Below are 19973 nucleotides of genomic sequence, written 5' to 3'. Positions count from 1 at the left end.
AGCTTTCCACGTGGGAATTACCAGTGTGCTCACTCAAAAGTCAGCCTGGTAAAACTGCAGATGGAGTCCTCATTCCCAGAATACTTTTGTAGTGTTAGCAGAAATCTCCTATTATTTTAACCAGGCAGGAGAGTAATGTGGATTGACAAGAGTTTTTTAAATCCTGAGAGTTAATGTCATCTTTACATCACACTAGTCAGTGTGTTGTGTTTGAAAACCTGCAAAGTGACAGAGTGAGACATGGGGTGTCCCTTCTAATTCATTCCTGTACTCCGGAGGAGATGTGTCCCGTTCAGGAGACAGCACAAGCCCACCACTCTGTAAGCATGAATTGCAGTACTGTTTGTGCTGGGTTCTAAGGACAGGGGTTAGTGCAGAGGCATTTGAGCTAAGCAAATGCTAATTTAAGAACCCACTATTACGCCTTTTGTGCATTGTGGTAATAATCTTTAACATTATAAAACAATAAAGAACTGATTGAACTGTGTTGTGTGCAGCCACATGCTGAAACTGAACGAGTGAGCAAGCCAGGCAGGCTAGTATGTTCTCTTTGTTGGGGGGGGGGGTGTTTGTTTTGTTTCTTCTATTACTATTTATTTCTATATTTTAAGGAAATTGTACTCTCAGAAGCTTTTGCTGCATTCAGTACTGTGTTCCCCAAGCAGAAAAAAATATCCACAGCAGCTAGTAATGCTAGTGGTATCTAAGTTAAGTAATTAAATATCACTCACTAAAGAAAATCTCTACTTTCTTTCAAAAAATCTACTTACAGGTTTTAAGAAGGTATAAACATAAATACAGTGTAGAGTACTTTTCATGTAAATGGTATTTTATTCTGGTTTTATTTTCAGTACTGTTAATCTCAGTTTGTTTAGAGGAGTAGATCTTTGTCCCTCACTACCAAAATATTCTTTGTGAAAGGAATATATTATTCCAGATAGAAAAGTGATAATAGGCAAAATCATCACCTGCTCTCAGTGTTCCATGGACTATCCTTGCCCTTCTCAGGTAGATGTTTCTGGTAGGCATTCCATAGGAAAATGACAGTGCACACTGGCTGCTGCTGGCTTTGGGTTGGGCTGTAGTCCAGAAATACAAAACAAAATTATTAGTAGGTGGCCTTAGGTGAAACGCAGCTGTTTCCTGTAGTGGTCTGTATTTCTTCTCTTTGAGGTAGTACCACAACTGTTAAATACTTCAGTGAAATGTATCCATCCAGCAGAGAAACAAGTTTGAGAGGAGGGAAAAATAGCACTACTCCGTTCAAAACAGGTTTTCCAGGTGTGAATTAATTTCATTTCACATTTCTTTGCAATTTGTTAGATAAAAACCATAAAATTTTCTCTAGATATTCTAAAATGTTCTTATTTGAATTAAAGAAAGTGTTCTGTAATACTGAATGCACTTCAAACGCTTCCTGTTCATGTTTGGTTTCTTCTATTTCTGTTCAAATCTTATTACCTTTGAATTGTAATGGTAGACTGACCTAGTTGTACAAGTCTCCTGAAACAGTTTTACAGAGAAACTTGGATATTTTTATGGCAGCAATTACATGTTGGTCTTTTAAGGTAATGTGGTGCAAATATTTTGCACTCAAATCTCTTTCCTTGGTTTTCACTCTTTCATGTCTTGCTACTGACACCTGACCCCTGAAATAAAAACACTCATATTCGGCTTTCTCCCATCTTTTCAGAGATGCAAATAAATTCTTCTCTGTTTTTATTAAATTCATTTCAGTGCATAGATATTGAATGCAGGGATCTGAAACAGGAAAAGTGCAAGTGCTAGAGGACAGAAAGCAGGAAGGACTACATCTTTTTATGCGTTTTTCCAGTGGAATTACTGTGAACTGCATCTGTAAATTTTAGTTCAGGTTTATACACCAATCATAAACTAGTCCAGCTTTTGCCCTACACTATTCATAAGACTTGAAATCCAACATTTTTCCTCAGTTTTTTGAGATATTTAATATAAAATGTTGATTGGTCACTGGCCAAAGAAGAAGCTAAACTTATCAAGACTGAAACACTGAAATTTTCTGTTTCAGTTTATTTTTGGCATGCTTGTTTAATAGAAGAAGAAACAAGCTTAGTCTATAGAAGTTGTCTGTAGACCTGTCAACTAAATCTTAAAATATGTTTGATCAAGAATTATTGATTTGCATTTATCATAGGAGGTGTTTTTAAGGTTTGAAACATGAGAAAAAAAATTACAAATACTTGTTTTACTTCAAATTAATCAGCTAGCTGGTATGTTTTCTTGTGAATCATGCAATAATAACACTTTAATCTTCTGCCTTTCTTTTACTCCTTATACCTTTCCCCAGTGTTAGGTTACCACACCTCATTACCATCCTAGATTCTGGTGAATTTTGGTGTACTTATTTTTAAAGTATACATGAAGGTAAAATATAAGTGATATTTTATGTCAATGCAAGGTTCAAAATACCAGAAATATGTCAAATTTTTTTCAGGCTTATATCCCTAAGCATAAGTATGTGTTAAAAGCAGAGATCAATAGGGGGAAAAAAATAAATCACAAAATAAAGCCGTAGGTAGATACTGCTGAAAAACGTCAGTTGTCCAAAACTGTCATTTGAGGGAGGGAGAAAAGAGGGGCCAGAAGAATTAATGTTTGAATATCTGTGCTGAAAAATGGCATCCCTACTGGCAAATTGCATTTAGATTAAAAAGTTGCTTATGTGGTGAAGAAACATATTTAATCTACTGGTTTCCCCAGCAAAAAAAATTTAGATATTTGAGTTTAATATGCAAGTGAATAACTTGAATTCAAATATTGAAGTCATTCACTGAATTTGGTAAAGTGGAAACTGTAAACGTCTAAGCCCTGATGTGGAAACATCCAGAGCCTGATTGGGATTTTTCTTACACCATTTGCATATAACTAAAAACCTGTAACTCAAAGACCAGCCTGAGAACACAAACGTAATTAACGTGTGCCTTAACCTCTGGTTAACATCTGTGAGGCCTGACTCAGCCTTTCGTCTTCTGGTGGATATGACTCTTGCTGACTGTGACTCAAACTATCTGTAGGTCTTTCAGACAAAGTTGTAGTTAAATTAATCTGCTCAGCCTGAAGGTCAAGCATGATTTTAATTTAGCCACTGTGCTGTCCTTTGATTTACTTGCAGCACTTCTGTAATTGTGACTGACACCCTTGAGGTGGATACCATTGATATATGGAGTTTGTACTGCAGTCTGTGAAACACATCAGGATTCTTTTGGATAATTGTAAATTATGTTAGCATGGGATTTGTGAGATCCACTCTCTTTCAGATGAATTACATAAACTGCCATATAAAAATAAATTTAATGTATAATCTTGGGACATCTATTTTTTTAGTGAACCTCCTTCTCAGAGAAACATTTCAGACATTGTGACACTAACTCGCTGAATTTTGTTTCAACTTAATTTTTTTGTGAGGTTGGTTAATGCAGAAAGGAAAGACCACTTGCATGCTGTCAAACTGTATTTGAGCATATGAGATACATGGCATCTGCCACTGAAAATTATGCCCCAGGGAATTCCCTAAACATTTTTTCTGAAATGTGAAATGCAGCCACCTCTGCTGATGAAAGGGCAGGAAGATGAATGCCAAACATGGCAATATTCTGTATTAGGGGAAAACCAAATCAAAACAGTATTCATTTTGTATGATAACCAAATACGTTTGTAGTGTGTGTGTGAATAAATGTGATTTTAAGCACTCACCTAAAAGTTCTATAAGCTGCACACATTTCAGTGCATTTAATTCACAAAAATATAGTGCTTAGTTATCTTCCCTAGAATTTGTACTTGGACTCCACCAACTCCAGGTATTTCAAATATAGATTCTTAGTCATCATCTCTGGTGCTAAATGCCAGCAATTATAAGTAGTGGTTGACTCATTTCTATACTCCATGAGTTTTTATGGCTGTTATAAAACTTTGAAAATGCTGACAGACCTGCAGCCATGGTGGGCACTGCCTATATCAGGGTTCAATATTAAATATAGCCAGATATTAAACCTTTATATTGCTGTACCCAGTTGTTCAATAGCATTGTCACCAGGTAGAACAATGTGAGCCAGGGGACATTAATACAGCTAAGTGTGATATTTTATTTATTCTAATAATCTTTGCATTCTAAAGGGCCAAAGTCGTGAACCATATATTATCTTGCCAGTGAGTTTTACCAGCTCTGTGCTTCTAAGCATAAGAGGAGAGAGAGCTTTGCTTGTATGTTACATTTGTATAACTACAGGAAATTAGAACTATTGCTTCACAAAACCACAGAATAGTAAAGGCTGGAAGGTAACTGGATAATCTGTTCCAATGCCAGCCACTCTAGTAGGATCAACAAAGGCAGGTTGCTCAAAGTCATGTAGCGTCAAGTTTTTAATATCTCTATAACTCTGGAAAACCTGTTCCTCTATCCAGTCGTCCTTAGAATAGAAAAAAAGGTTTTCTAATGTTTAAATGGAATTTTCTGTATTTCAGTTTGTGCCCAGTGCCTCCTGTCCTACTGCTGGGAACCACTGAGAGCCTTCTTCTTTACAGCCCTCCATCAGGAATGTAAACTGGCTAAAATCTTTTACGTATGGCACTACTGTCCCCACTTGACCAAACCATTCCCTAGCGTTTGAGGTATGACCTCCAATATGACAAGGAGGAGCCAGACTTCTCAAAAGACATGTGAATCCTTCTCAGTATTCTGAGAGTACTCTTCAGGCTCTTCACAGATGTGAGGTCCTGGACATTACTAAATATCATCCATGTTGTTCAGAATTTAAATTAGACAACGCTGCTTTTGTCCAATACCTTTTCCCTTTTGTTCACACCTGCCAAATGCTTTCTTAGAAGTTAAGTTCCCTTTGAAATTCTGGTGGGTAATGAGAATTCTAGGTTTGACTGTTATTCATCCTTCTATATAGATGGTAATTATTTCTGAATCTGCCTGCCGGAAATTAAACAGAATCTCATGCAAACAAAAGAAACCTTTTCTTAATTGGGAGACTTGCCTACATGGCACAGAGTGTGAAAAAAAGTGTGCTTTCATAATCTTGTAGCTGGCTTCAGCATTGGGTTGACTGATTAAAGAAAAATCCTCTATGAATAGAGTATGGCCTATATAAAAGAAGTTAAAACCTCAAATTTGCTTGCATTTGTTAGCATCCTCTTTAGCAGCCTTTCTACTCCAGAGATTTCCCTTCTTTCCTTTCAGTGTAAGTTGTTCTCATTAAGTTTTGTGATTACAAACAAGGTTTAGCAGTATTAAATGACTAGATATTTTTATGGCCAAATGGGATTACTTTGATAATTGGCTCTGATCTGTTGCAGAACTTGTTCTCCTGTACTTACTGCATCAAGTCTTGTAACATGACAGAAGTACCATCCAACTGACGTTTACCAGGTCCTTTGATCCTGGATCTCAAAAGAAAGTTTGGTTTCTTTTCAGCTGTAGGCAGTATATCACAGCCCTTGCAGAATTTTTTATTTCTTTTGACATTGTCCATGCTGGTGACTTCAAAACTGTGTCGCAAAACTGTGATGAAGAATGACAAAGCTTAGAATAGGGACATCAGCACAGAAATGTGGCCCCTTCTTTCCCAATCAATCTCAATGTGGCCCCTTCTTTCCCTCAATCTCAGTCACCATGTATCCAGACCAGATTGTGCTCTTAGGTCAGCACTCTTTACTCAGGGTAACTATTTGTGGCAAATCAAGCTTAAGAGAGGTTGACAGAAGCTGCCAGCACTGAAATTACAGACTGATGGTATGGTGTCATCCACCAGCAATTACAGAAATGGGGATCCATATTCCTTGATGTTGTGTCATGGTTTAACCCCAGCTGCAAATCAGTCCAGTGCAGCTTCCCACTCACAGCCCCACAGTGTGATGGGGGAGAGAATTAGAAGGGTAAAAGGGAGACAACTGTTGGGTTGAGATAATGACAGTTTTATAGGTAAAGCAAAAGCAGAGCAAACCAAGGAATTCATTAATCACTTTCCATGGGCAGGGAGGTGTTCAGCCATCCCCAGGACAGCAGGGCTCCATCAAGCCAACAGGGACTTGGGAAGGCAAACACCATCTCTCAGTATGAATGTTCTTCTATTTCTTCTCCTCCCCAGAGCTTTACATGCTGATAGATTGGGATATCCCTTGGGTCAGGTGGGTCGGCTGTCCCCGCTGTGTCCCCTCCTGACTCCTTGTGCACCCCCAGGCTCCTCACTGTTGGACTTGGGTGAGAAGCAGCAGAGGACTTGACTCTGTGCAAGCCCTGCTCAGCAGTAATGAAAACACTCCTGTATTATCAATGCTGTTGCCAACAAAAATTCAAACCATAGTCCCATACCAGCTACCATGAAGAAAATTAGCTCTACCCCTGATAAAACTAGCACAGCTTGCAGTGACAGATCTCTGTGATAAAGGGTGCCTGGCCTGGGATAAGTAGACCAGTCAAGCACTCAGAACAGTCAAAAACAAATAAAAACTAAATAGCTTCTTTTTTCTTGTCATGGCCACATGCTGTCTTACAGAACAGAAAGGACCAGTGCCAATATAGTCAGTTTGCATCTACAGGTTTGAGGAGATGCAGAATTCAGAATTAACTTGCACAGGACTTTTTTGTGCCTTGAAATGAAGAAATGTTGCTGTCTACATTTGTCCACACAAATATGTAATGTATTAACCTTCTTCACCACTGCTTTAATAAGGCTGCACCAGTGACAGCAAAGCACTTCAAATTAACTCTTGAACTGTGAAAGTCCAGATGTTGCCCTGATAATCTTCCCATTTATTTCTTTGGAAAAACTAGCAAACACCAACTCGGGCTTGGTGTTGTTTATTTAATTAGAGATTCTGTAATGATGCATTGAAGTAGATACTCAAGAGAAAGGGAAATCAGGTTCCCTGTGATACTGTGGAACATGTTAATAAAATTCAGAGATAGTCCCAGAAAGCAGATGTATAACAGAAGCCCAGTGTTACTGTCCCTGCAATCTGACCTAGGAAAATAAAATCCTCCTTCACCCCAGATATGGTATTTCATTTAACCCTGAGCAGTACAGCCCAGCTTGGCATCGTTCTTACAATGTCTGTTCATAGTCACAGGGTACAAACATTTTTTAGTATGTAAATGTTTATCAAAATTAATCAGAAATGTAGACGGTATGGAGTTTGAAATTATTTATGATATCCGTATCCCCAGAAGTGTTCTCTGTAACTCTGAGAAGAGGATGCTTCTGTAATTGGAAATCCTGATGTGGTGAATTCATCAGAAAGTCAGGATTAGACTGTAACAACAAAACCACCACTCTCTATGCCAGGGATACTTCAGCAGCTTTGAAAGCTTTACTTGATTAAAATATATTCGCTAAAGTCTTTTCTGTAATGACTGAAAGGTGCCACAGAGTGTTCATAAAACCTTGAATAATCTGTGTATGTTTTCAACTGGCATTATTTTGAGTGTAAGAAAAAGTATGCATTTTTGTAGCAGCTTGGCAGGCTGGGGGCTAATGCATGCACGGTACTTCTGTGCCTGTGCTCTGATTTATTTGGAGCCGGGCATTTTATGGCAATGCTTCTCTTAACTAGCCAGGAGCATAATCCTGCCAAGTCCTGTTGTCAGTCTGTTGGTAAAAATAATGTCAATAGTAATCAGTCACTGCCCAATTTCATCCCTCCTGCCTTCTGTGCTCCCAAGGGTAGCCACTGTCAGGTGATGCACATTGCCAGTTTGGCTCCTGTCTTACAGGAAAGGGATTTTCCCTCACCACTCTCCTTAAGCATGATGTGACCATTGCCCACACTGCCCTTTAATCTCCTACAGGAAATAATAATTTTTTTAAAAAGTAAGAAAAGTCTACCTTACAAGCAGCCAGCTGTTTGGATAAATGTCATGCTTAGCCTGACATTTCTTGCTGCTAGGCCCTGAATAGCCCAGTGAGCAGGGACCGCAGCCCAGAGGGTAATGGGAGAAGACAAGTAAAGGTCGTTGTGATTATAGTCAAGGAGATACTTTAAAGCAGAATATGAATATAAAACATTGTAGAGGCTGGCATGCAAATTAAAATGTAAATAAGGTTGACAAGCTTTCCACCAAGACATCAAACTGCCAAAGGTCAAATCTGTCTTCTCCAGGCCTTTTCTGCCCTTCGTGAGCAGGCTACAGCTGTTTCCTCAGCCAGCAACAATAGTAACCTCTAGGGGAAGGAGGAATAGGAAAGTCATAGTGATTCTTAGCAGCTGTCACATTTGCAATGGTTTCTCTTCAGAGTATTTCATAATCCTTTTTTTCAGGTTACTTGCCTTAGAAATTTAGGTTATGCAAGCACTAGAAATGAATAAACAAAAAGATATGTGTATACATGAACGAGCTTCAACAGCAGTCTTAGAGCTAGTACCAGCTACATGAAAACAGGGTAATTGTGAGAGACTATTCCACACTGTTGGTATAATTAGATAGCAAAGAAATGGAGAAAGATGAGGGGAGAAAAGAGAATAGTCTCTGATATAGGTCCTTCACTGAATTATATTTAAACTGTAGCAGAAACTAGAAAAGGTTGATAGGGGTGAGAGAGGCTTTTGAAGATGAAGGAGCTGAGGTAGAAGTCACAAGATAAGAAGTCTTACAATTCTCAGAATAGATTCACCTTCAGCATCCTGGTGTCAGAGAGATATGTGAGTAATTATTACTATTATTATTATTGCTTTGAGAAGTCTGCTTTAATTTGGTTTTGGTTTTTTTTAACTAGAGGTTTAATTCTTTCTGGTTTAGCATCTGGCAGAAATTCATTTGTGTATATTTAAAAACAGATGTGCAGCAACTTCCCTCAGCATCCCTTCCCAGCCTTTGAAGGATGCTGCCCTCCTTTGCCTTCGGAGCAGCTGCTTGCCATGTCCTGCACAGCAATGCCAGCTGCATGGCAGACCTCTCCAAAGCTAATTTTTGTTTCCCTTTGTCAGTGCATGATACTTGCTGCCTGTTGGGATGCTTTTAGAGGCCTCCTGTGCCAGCCATCTCCAAACAGGAATGGTTTGCTGCAGTAATAGTGTCTGCTAATGTCTCATTACAATCAATTTAAATGCTTCAGTTCCACTGAGAGCTAATAACACATGAAAGTCAAGCTAGGCTCGTAATTTCAAAGACACATATTTTTTTGTAATGAACAGAACTATTATGCCCTGTTGAAAGTTGACTATAAAAGATTTTAAAGCTGTATTTGCAATGTCATTAGAACTTCTTCATATGTATCTTCTAAGCTTTAAATTGCAAGGTAGTCTCAGCTTTCTTTTTACCTTTAAGAAAATAACAAAACTTTATCTATTGTCCTTTGCAATTTTACACATTCACATCTCCTTTTCTAATAGTATTAAAAAAGTTTAATTATATAAGCCAATGTGATTTACCTAGGTTTCAGAGACCTTCACATCACTTTTTATAGAAAAAAGAGTCTGTTTCACTGCCCTTTATTCACTTTATTGTTTTCTCTCCCAGCTCAGCCTCCCCTCACTTGATTTTCAACTAAGTGGCCTTGTGAAAAGGAAAATTAAAATAATGGTAGCAAAATGCACCTGAAATCATCATGGGCCACTCTTCAGATGGATATCTGATGTAAGAATGGAGACAAATTGGACACAACAACCTCAGTGTCTGGCTGAAGTTACAGAAACAAAGAGAAAAAAAACCAGATTCATATATAAAAAGGAAAATGAAGTTTACATGGTTCTCAAACAGTTCATGATCCTTCCAGATCTGCAGTGGATAGGACACTGAAGGCTTTGGGAAACAGACAAAAGAACAGTGATGCTGAAGAGAAGGAGGAGAAAGCAGGCTTATGTATTCTTTAAAAACTATTTTACAGGTAGTTTATGAGTAGTGATGGAGAGGTGAGGGAGAGGACTGAAAGGAGGAAAGAAATGCAGAGATTAACCCCTCTGGATAGGCAAAGTACAAGGCACAGGGCACACTGACATATGCTGGGCAGTTTGCAAGTGGAGAAGAGTTCTTGCTCATCAGCCCCAGAGTACTGAGGGCTGTAGGAGGTGCAAGGAGGATGCCTAGCTCTCACTTAGCCTCTGGATGGATGGATGAGCCCAGGAAGCAGAAAAGGGGGTGGAGGGACTGGAAAACCTGAAGCTTTGCAGGCTTTCTTGTTATACAGGGGCTGGGAAAGCTGTGAAGAAAACCTCTACCCACTTGTACCCATCTCCTTGTCAGAGCTGACTGAGCCCAGTGTTATGCTCCTTAAAAACAGAGCTAAACTTTAACTCTCGTCCCATCAACAGATGGGAACCGATGGGGCGGTGGGGGCAGGCACACACAGTTTAGGATTACCATTAAATGCAGCGTTCCGTGAAGTTGTATTCCAAGGGTGCAACAGAAAGGGTGAAGAGAGGGAGCATCTGGGCTTTGATTTGTTGTGTTGAGCAGACAGGACAGAAAGGCCTCAGAACCCTGCTGTTGTTGGCAAGGGCAAGGAAGTTTTATCCACCAGGCTTCTCTGTACTCAGTGGGAGAGAAGGTTCTCTGGAGGATGGTGGCCCTGAATGGAGCTGTGGGTAAGCCTCTTTTTAGGGTCTCTAGAAGATTAACCCCAACAGGCTGAACTCAGCCTTTATGATTTGCCTTGTCATCTGCCCACCTCACGGTGGTGGGTAAGAGGCCAGGGAACAAGCAGGGATCCAGGAATGGAATTTGATTGTGAGGCTTCTGCTGTGTTGCCCTCACATAATTGTGGTAGCACGTCTGCAGGAGGATGAACAAAGACTGCAGCTTTGGCTTAAGGAGTGATGGTTCGAGATGCTCGTAATAACCACTCATATGGGACTGCATCCCTTTGAAGGAAGGCAAGCTAGGCAAGGTGCAAAAGTTAATTTAACACCAACTGCAGAAAAGAGAGAAAAAAAGCCCTAATTAGGCATTCCTAGCATAGCCAGTCACTGTCCAGAAAGTGCAACAATAGTCACCACTACAAGACAGTTTAGTTCATGCTGTGAAGCTTAATTTGCCCTATTGCACTGACAGGTGATGACAGTGTTTCTCCAGCCTAAAGCTAACAGGGAACAGAAATTGTCTGTCCACTGCAAGATGTTCTGTTTTAGTGGGAGAATAAAAAGCAACAAGCACAGAAACAAGTTGTCTTCTCTCTTCCTGCCCCTTTACACTGAACCGCCCTCTGATGTGGCTTGACTTCCACCGTGTTCTGTCTCAGTCCTCCAGGTAGTTGTTTTTTATTATTTTCCCATCTTGTCCATGACTAAGTTGAGAAGAATTCAAGTCCCTCTGAATTATCCTACAGTCACTTGGACTTAAGGTTTTGTGCACAAAAGAATTTTATCTCCTTGCTTGTGTGCATGCAGCACTGTGCTTTGCACTTGAAGTCGAACAAGGTGAAAAGTAACTCATCCTGGAGAAAAGTCTGTTCTGAGACCAGCTCCTTGATCAGGCTAAAGAACCTTCCCAAATCTTTTATCCTATTAATTGATAAGTCAAGAGCTAGTGCATCACTTATTCACTTCGGAGTGAGTCTCACAATACATTTATCCCAAGATGATGGAAAACTATCACAACAGTTTTATCACAAGTGAAAGCTAAGATGGGTTTATGTGACATTCTTGAAGCTTCAGTGCCTTGTGCAAGTCAACAGGAAAATACTGCTATTTCACAAAATGCCACTGCAGCCAGATTGGTTTGGGCATCACTGATCTTGTGTGAATTAGCACAAATTAATTTTCACATTAACCTGCTTAAGCCATGAACATTGCACTAGGTACTAGGGGATTCGGTTAATTACAATAATAGCACTTTTGTGCTAATTACAGGGATGCACCAAAAAGGTTTCTGTAGCAATACTAACCCGTTTTATAGCATGTAGGCCATGGGCAGTAATGAGCTTCATCTGTCCCAATTCATACACAGTAATCTTCTTTAAGGTCTCATTTCTGACACTTACAGACTTTTTCAAAAGGTTTACCTTTTCAAAACCATCCCTGCTTGCCTGTTTAGTTGCATTCCTCTTTTTCATTACTTTTTGTAATTTTACTGTAGTGTTATTCTTTAAATATTTCAGTGCACTGCATTGGTTTCTTGTATTCATTGTGAATTAGAATGAACAGTCTTAAAAAGCACCAAAAGAACTTAAGATGAGACATTAGGGAAAAATGCAGCTGCAGAAAGGAGAGTGAACCATGAGAATAGACTGTTTGGGGTGGTTGAAATGTCTCCATCTCTGAGGATCTTTAATAACAAATTAGCAAACATCTGTGAAAAGATCTAATTGTGAGTTAGGGCCCCCAAAGGCTTTCTGCTCACTCACTGGCAACCTCTTCATCTCCTATTACTTCTGAAAAATCAGGCTTATGCTCCAGTTGCAAGTTTCTGATGCCTGGCACCCATGTAAGAGAGTCCTGTTTGTCCTTGGAAAATGCTAGGCAGTGCAATTCGATACCGCCCTTTAGCATTGCAGTCTAAGCTAAATCATCTCCATTTGCTTCAGAAGGTGCAGTCAATTGTCCCAACACAGACCACATTTAGGAACTTGATCACAAATCCCAGACCATAATACACTCCCAGACGATCTCCCCTGATTCTCTCATTTGATCTGAGTACATCTCTTTCTTGGATGACTGTGTATAGGAAACTTAAATCATTCATCATTGACAAAAAAATTTCTGAAGTGTTTATTGGTTTTGATCAGTCCTGTTCAAACTGTCTCTGAAATCTGTATGGATGTGACATTTGTTAGTGCTAAAAGCTGTTTAATCATAAACATCGTAAGCATCATCTTGGATCATCTTGATCCATTGTTTTTCCCTACCTGGATCACCCTGAGCAGTTACAAGTAGTGAAGCAGAAAATCAGAGAGCTGTGGAGAAACCAGCCTGAGACAGACAGACAGATAGATAGATAGATAAATAGATAGATAGATAGATAAATAGACAGATAGATAGATTAAACTGACTTTCTGTAGGGAAACCACTGATAAACCAGTAACACCCACCTCATAAGGATAACAAAGTATTCACTTACTCCAGAGAACAAACAACTGGTCCTTGGGAAAAGCTGTAGAGGTTGCTATTCTTATTCTGGGTTGCTCGTCAGAATCATGAAAGAATATTAGAAGCCTGGATATCAGGTGGGAAGTTTTCAGCACTTCCATATTCTATTGATCTATAAGCCTTGTCTGCAACATGGCTCACCAGCACAGCAGGGAGACAGCAGAGATCTGCTTCCTGTAGGACTGACTGATATTTTCTTTGTTAACTAAGATTGTATTGTTTATTTAGCAAAATGGAAATTGGTGGGTGAAGTTGTGTTTTCTCTCTAAATCTGTCATGAGAATCAATATACAACAGAAAAGAGCAATTTACACAGAGGAACAGTGCTGGGGTAAAAGCCAATAAGTCAGCTTCAGCCGTGTTCAGCTAGAAGAATTAGTCTACCTATTTGAGAATTGGGTGCTATGAGTGGCCTTCCAACAGCTGAGAAATGCCAAAATGGAACTTATTGTAGGAAAGTATTTGAACAGTTTGTGCACTGTATTTTAGGGTTTGTTTTTCTGTAAAAGCAGGACTTGGATTTGATTAAGGAGACCTTTTCTAGCTAAGTCTTTCTTGCCATAAGGGTGGGTTTTGGTGGTTCTGTGAATGATGAGGTCAGTGATATCAGCAGTAATTTCAAGGCATTTATGGTATTACAGTTCTTTTCCAGACATTATTTCAATTTTACATGATCTGATGCTCAAGTTAAACAACATTTCTGAGGATCCAGGCCATAGTTATATTCCCCATTTCTAATTAGTGGACAAATGCACAACATACTGCAGAGAGCTCAAAATATTCCCTATAATAAGCGAAGAGGGATGCAGGAAGCATGACTTATCCTGAGGTAATATATGTATTTGTCTTGTTTAAATTCATTCAAGCTTGTAATGTGCTGAACCATTCCCTATTACCTGTTTGTATTAGAAATGGTAATCCCCCTTTAACCAGGAAGCTCTAGCAAACTAACACAATTCTGCAGCTGCTCTCAATATTGCCTCTTAGAAAAGATCAATACATAAGTGGGAATGTTTTAATCCATTTTCTTCTTTTCTTTTTTGTTCAGGATATTTGGGATTGTTTTAAGGGGTTTTTTTAAGTTGTAAAAATGGATAGTTTTGTTTCTGGTCTTTGCTGAATTCTTCTTTTTAATTCAATAGAGTGTCCCAGACAACCTTAGGAGATGGCTGAAGATATCCTTGACTGGAAGAGCAGCACAGCTGAGTGTAGGAAAGTGGCAGTTATGGGGGGAGGTAGTTTTTACCTGGCAGATTTTGAAATCAAGGAGTGAATCATTTATTAATGGTATTTCCAGTGTTAGGAAATTGTATTAATCATAATAGCAAAACAGTTCAGCCTGAGGAAGTATATCCATGTTTATTTTCATATCAGTTTTGCCAAGATTCTGTTTCTGTTACTGATGGTCCTTCTGATCTCTACTTTTGGTAGTCTGTAAGGCTGTTCTCTTCTGTGAATGGTTACCTCTGGGTACTATTGGTATTCTTGCTACTGTTTAATTTTCTGCTTTGGCTTACAATGATTCTAAATTATTTGTGGGTTGTGGTTTTGTTGGGTTTTTTTGCTGTAGGCTACAACTTTCATGCTGGTTTATGGAATTAATAAAATCACATTAGCTTCCACATCACACTATTTTCAGTAAGAAACTTTTTATTCCCCCAAGTCTCTTTTAGGAACCCCTTTTTTATCTCTTCCCACTCTGAGTATTAGAATTCCATTGAGTATAAGTACAAAACTGGCATATGATGTGCTGTGAAAGTTTTTGTGGAAGTTTTCACAGAAATTCACTTGGGAATTTTGAGCCCTGATTAAGCAATGTCTTTTTTTTTTTCATTTTTGTCTGAAAATCAGGTGGGTCAGACTGATCTACATTGCCAGTTTTATTTCAAAAAGATCCTCATATAATTCCTAGGTGGGTCCTGATCCTCCTTAGTTGCATTAAGTTGCTGTTGTTTCTGGAGATGATGAAGTAGGATTGTACCCTTTTTTCTTTTCCCAGCACAGTGTAGTAGAAGGTGGCATCTTCTTCATACAATACTGGGGCAGATGTCATCTGCCCTAGTGTGCTCCCAGCTCTGTATCCATATACTTGTGTCAGAGTGCTTTCCATTCTGGATCAGTCAGACTCAGCCAGGTTAGTGTAAATAGAGAACACAGACTAAGCTCGTTCATTCTCATTGAGAGGGATTTGGAAACACTCACATGTACCATGTAGCTGACAGGTGGGACACTCAGGAGGAAATTTATAAACAGCTGAAGGCAGGTAGGAATCATTTGCCATCATTTACAATCTGGAAAAGAGGAATACCTACCCAATGTAGTTACAGGGTTAGCTGAGAATACCAAACTGCCTTCCCAGTATTGCCAGGCCTGGGAAACTCTAGAAGTGGTCAGCTCTGTGTTGTTTCTTCATGCCCAACTCATGTCTTAAGCAAGCTAAGCCAGCATCTTCATTAAGATATCAGTGAAATGTGCTCAGCTCCCAAGAAATAGAACTACGCTTGGTAAAAAGCAGAAGCAAGAAAAAAACAACGAAGCAAAAATAAGTAACACATGCCCCAGGGCAATGATTTTGGATGGGGAATCATGGAAATTGAATAAATTTCTGAAAATATGGTCTTCCACCACTAGCCTGAAGCATCAAAATAACTAAATGAATTAGCTTAGCTATTAATAGAAAGTAGGTTTTGTTCCTTTGCAATGTCTCACATAAATGTTTGTTGAAGAAAGAGGATTCCGAGGCAGGGAAGTGCTTTTGTGGTTTTTTTTTTTTTCACCTTGACAGAGTCATTTTGTGCCTAAAACACCAGAGATTTCTTGAAATGTGTCTGCACTGTACAAAACAGTAATTCCTACAGAGCTATCAAGGTTAATGAGTCATAAGCTGCTCTTCTGGGTGAGCATGGCTGTGCAAGTTGGATGCCAGGGCTGAAGAGATGTGTCCAACTTTTCCAAGATCTCACACTGTGCTGCCAAGGCAGACCATGTGTAGGGGGATGGCTGCTTCAGATCTGAAACTCTGCTCTTTATTCGCCTTGCCCCTTCTAGGACATGTGTGCACACAACAAGTGTACATACATGTGTACACACAACATGTACACACAACATGTTATCCAAAATGTTAGCTTGGTCTGGGCCTCAGGGAATTAGAGTGCCAAAAACACTCCTGTTAATTCAGGGTGCATCAGGCAAAATAAGAGGGAGGTTATTTTTTGAGAATGCAGTAAAATTCAGTGCAGGATAAAACTCCTCAAAGTCTTGTGAGGGGTTATTTTCAAAAGCTGTTGAATTGCTTGGAGTTTTCTTCAGTGGTTGGAAGAAGTTGAAGAAATTTCCATCTGAGAAGGTCCAAGCTGACACTTCCTGAACCAAGGGTAGGCTTTAAGAGAGCAGGTAGAATAACACCTCAGTAGGATACATAGTTCTTTTGCTCAGTAATAGCCTGATTTGTTTTAGTACATCTCTTTCATTAGGAGGAAGAGACTCTTTGAATCTAAAACTTCTAGAGACTACTTTGGCTTGGAATTATATTCCCTGTGTCTAGAAGTAGAACATGTTATTAGTCTCCTGAATGTATCATGGACAGAAGATATATTTTCAGGGGTCTTTTCACAACTAACACAAAATGAGGACTGTATCTAATGGTGTAACACATGGAGAAAGCATTATACTCAGTAATAAAGCAAAAGAAAATAAATTTAGTGGTGATATTAAGGCAAGCAATCCAGCTGCAGAACAAATACGTAGGGTGAACTTCTAATTAGAATACAGGCTGAAATGTACATAGCTGTATATTGGTAAAGGGAGACAACCAACCAATATGAAAGAATAAAGACATTAATAGCCCTACTGTGCTGAAGTTTTAAAGTGCAGAGCAATCAGTAAAATCAGTAAATATGCCTGTGTCATTATTTCTGAAAGGTTCCTGAAAAGGGGTATGGAAAATATTTCAATAAAAACAGGTAGGTATATTCAAAGTAATAAAACCTAATAAAATGTGAATGTGTCTTTGCTTCCCTAGTATTGAAATCTGTGTTTTTAATTTCCTTTGAATGAGCTCAAGGGAGCTGTATGACTGATAAGAAATAGCAGTATCACTTGTTCTGTTATTCAGTGCATCATGAAGGGAGCAAGGCTTTTTGAGCAGCACTTTCTCCAGTCAGTAAGGCCCACTGCAGCATCAAAAATGTGTGCAGGTTTTTGCTGTTGAGTCATGAATTTAGCTGATAGTAAATTCAACTGATTTTTTGGATTTATTAAAAGCATAGCGTTTGCCATAAGATATAAAATCCCAAGCCGGCTTTGTACAGAGCTGTGTCCCTGGCAGTGGCAAACATCAGACACAGCAGAGGAAGAGAAAGGAGCCAAAGGTACGATGAACTGTGCCTAACCACTGCATGTTTGTTTATTTCTTACAAAATTACCACAGATTACCACAAGATTTGTCACCATCATTAACCTGCTGTGTAAATGCTTGCAACATCAGACAGCTATAGAATTGAACCCCATATCATCTAAAAAGGGTACTTTCAGCAAAAAAAATTGACTCAAACGTTAAAAAAAAAATTCTAAAGAGAAGACATAAAATACTAGTATTATCAGTTCATGTCTTTTTGTACACTTGTTCACTTTCCATGTGTATTAGAGTAGTTTCAAAGGCTTCCAGGGTTGTGCGATGCTGGGCCCTTGGCAGGCATAGCCAAAGACACAGTGTTAATGTGGCAGCCTTATCTCTGCATAGCTGTCATAGGATGATGAGACTGACTCGTTCTGGCTCACACAGCTTCACACTGTAAATCTGTGGAAAAGAAGAACCAGACCCAGTACTCGGAAGTCTTGATGCTGGTCTTCTCACCTTCCTCTCACTTCCAAGTACAAAAACAGTGGTGACGGGGCAACACTGTGGGCGGGAATGGAAGAACACTCACTCTAGGAAAAAGTGTGTTATTATTTTAAATCTTAAAGCCAAGACACTTGCTAAGAGGAGGCAAAGGAAAAAATATTTAAATAAATAGCATAAATAATAGTATGATGATAATAGTCTTATGCACATCACTGTCTCAGATGTCCAAGGCAATAAGTTCATGACTCAACATGGAAGCATGCAATTTGTGTTCCCATAAACAGAACAGAAGAAAATCTGAGAAGGTTTAAGCTGGCCTGGATCCACTGAAATTATGCTCAATTGATATTGACAGAGAAGCTGATCTGGCTCCTTTATTATAGTTTCTAGAGCTATTAGCACACTTTCTTTGAGGTGATAAAGTTCTCTTATTAATGCCTTCCTCGTTTATTTGTGTTTTGGGGTTTGGGTTTTTTTTAAGATGCGTAGTCTGTTAAAATTGAGCAGTTCCAGTGATACTTTCCAGCTTGAGTTTCTACTTTTTGGTAAATCTGTTATTGTCTAGAAGCAAACAGTGATTATCCTGACTTATGCAGAAAAGCAAAGCTGCTGCTGGCTGACAGAAAGAATTGCTGTCTCTCTAAAGGGGCCAGCACTAAAAGCATTCAAGTGATAAAGACATGGACTGGGTTGCTGAAATAGTATTTTCACTGTTGTATCGTATGTCAGCATTTCAGTTTCTTAACTGTGCTTTACTTATAGGATCAGGGCTTTTTTTGTTATCATGTTCTCTAAATTCAATCAATACTACAATTTTTGTTATAAACATAAAAGTGAAAAATAACAGTGGTGTAGCTTTGTAAAATTCTGCAGTTTTTTCTCATACAAAAGCTGCAGAATATTTATTCATTTAACATAGATATTCTTTATTTCTATGACCAAAAATTAGCATCAAACTGTCAGATATAATATCTCCATCTTTGGTATTTTTGTATTCAGAAATTATTTGATTTTGAGGTTTACTTTCTTGTTTTCATTTTTGAGCTCTCAAAAGCATCTAAGACTTCCAGCAGCTTTCGTGTATTCTCAAGTGTTTTTTGTATTCTCAGCCTTTTAGTCCATTTATGAACTCATTTTGAAAACTTTTAAACTAAAATTTCAATATACTGCTTATATTAATAGAAGAAGTCCTTGCTCCATGTATGTGAAAGGTCGTCACAACAAAACTCATCCCAAACTGTCCTTATTGTCTTTGCATCCATCACAGATCTCACAAACTCATGATATTTGGAGAGACTCATGATTCATGGAGACACTTAAGTGTTAAGTAATCAGACTCACAGAAGTTCTCCTACCAAGTCTGACCATGGACGCCCAAAGAGAGTCAGTAGAAAGCTCAAAAGGGAGGGGTGTCTGTGTGTTAAAACAATTCCTTCCCATCATGTAGGTGCCCACTTGCGCAGTGGGTGGATGAGTTGGCAGAATTTTAGGTATCTAAATCACTTCAGCAGTAAAACCTTTGGTATCTGCATCCCCTGGGATACCTAAGTGGATTAGGCAAGATTTTGTAGATCAGAGTTTTTTGATCTTGGCCAGCTAAACATGAAGTGTATCAGTCTTTGGATATGAGGTTTTAGATGTTTTTTTTAAACAGGGCTGTCCATTTACCTTGCTTTGATTTCTCAGTATGTGAGCAAAGGAGAAGTTTCCAGATGTTTGAAGTTTACTCCCAAAGATCTATCCAGTCCTTTCAACGTGTCCAAGTGCTTTGGAAAGGAAAGGATTGCTTCAGTATTTGAAGGTTAGAATATGTATGAGTCCCAGATACAGCACTTGGCAAGGTGTTGGAATGAGGTAGAAGGAAAATCACCAGCTCCATTTACTCCATTGATTCAGTCTAGGGAATGTATGAAGCAGACAAACAGTAGTTCTTCAAACTGGTGTCTTTATTTGATAAATATGCTGGTTTGGCCTTGGTTGGCTTGGGGGCACTTCACATTGTAGCCATTCAAGCTGACTCTCCTCTCTCTCCTCACTGACTGGAGAGCTGAGTGGAGCCAACAGACTC

The 19973-nt window shown here is 39.0% G+C and overlaps 1 protein-coding gene across 34 annotated transcripts in view; it reads left to right on the top strand.

Annotated features, from left to right (window-relative positions):
• Positions 1-19973, top strand: part of DLG2 (discs large MAGUK scaffold protein 2) — a 998396-nt gene that overhangs the window by 885835 nt on the left and 92588 nt on the right. The window contains exon 1 of one of the 34 annotated variants that reach the window (XM_042024094.1): positions 8576-8682. The exons of 32 other annotated variants lie outside the window; for them this stretch is intronic. The gene's annotated coding sequence lies outside the window, so the exon portion shown is untranslated. Of the gene's footprint in view, positions 1-8575; positions 8683-11216; positions 11225-19973 lie in introns of those variants that run through there. One more of the 34 variants, XM_042024093.1, reaches the window with a different exon arrangement.

Source organism: Corvus kubaryi, unplaced genomic scaffold (assembly GCF_017639235.1).
Source record: "Corvus kubaryi isolate FWS band 111438036 unplaced genomic scaffold, C.kubaryi_AGA036_p1.0 37260, whole genome shotgun sequence".
NCBI lineage: Eukaryota > Metazoa > Chordata > Aves > Passeriformes > Corvidae > Corvus > Corvus kubaryi.
This window is presented reverse-complemented; position numbering and strand designations above follow the sequence as displayed.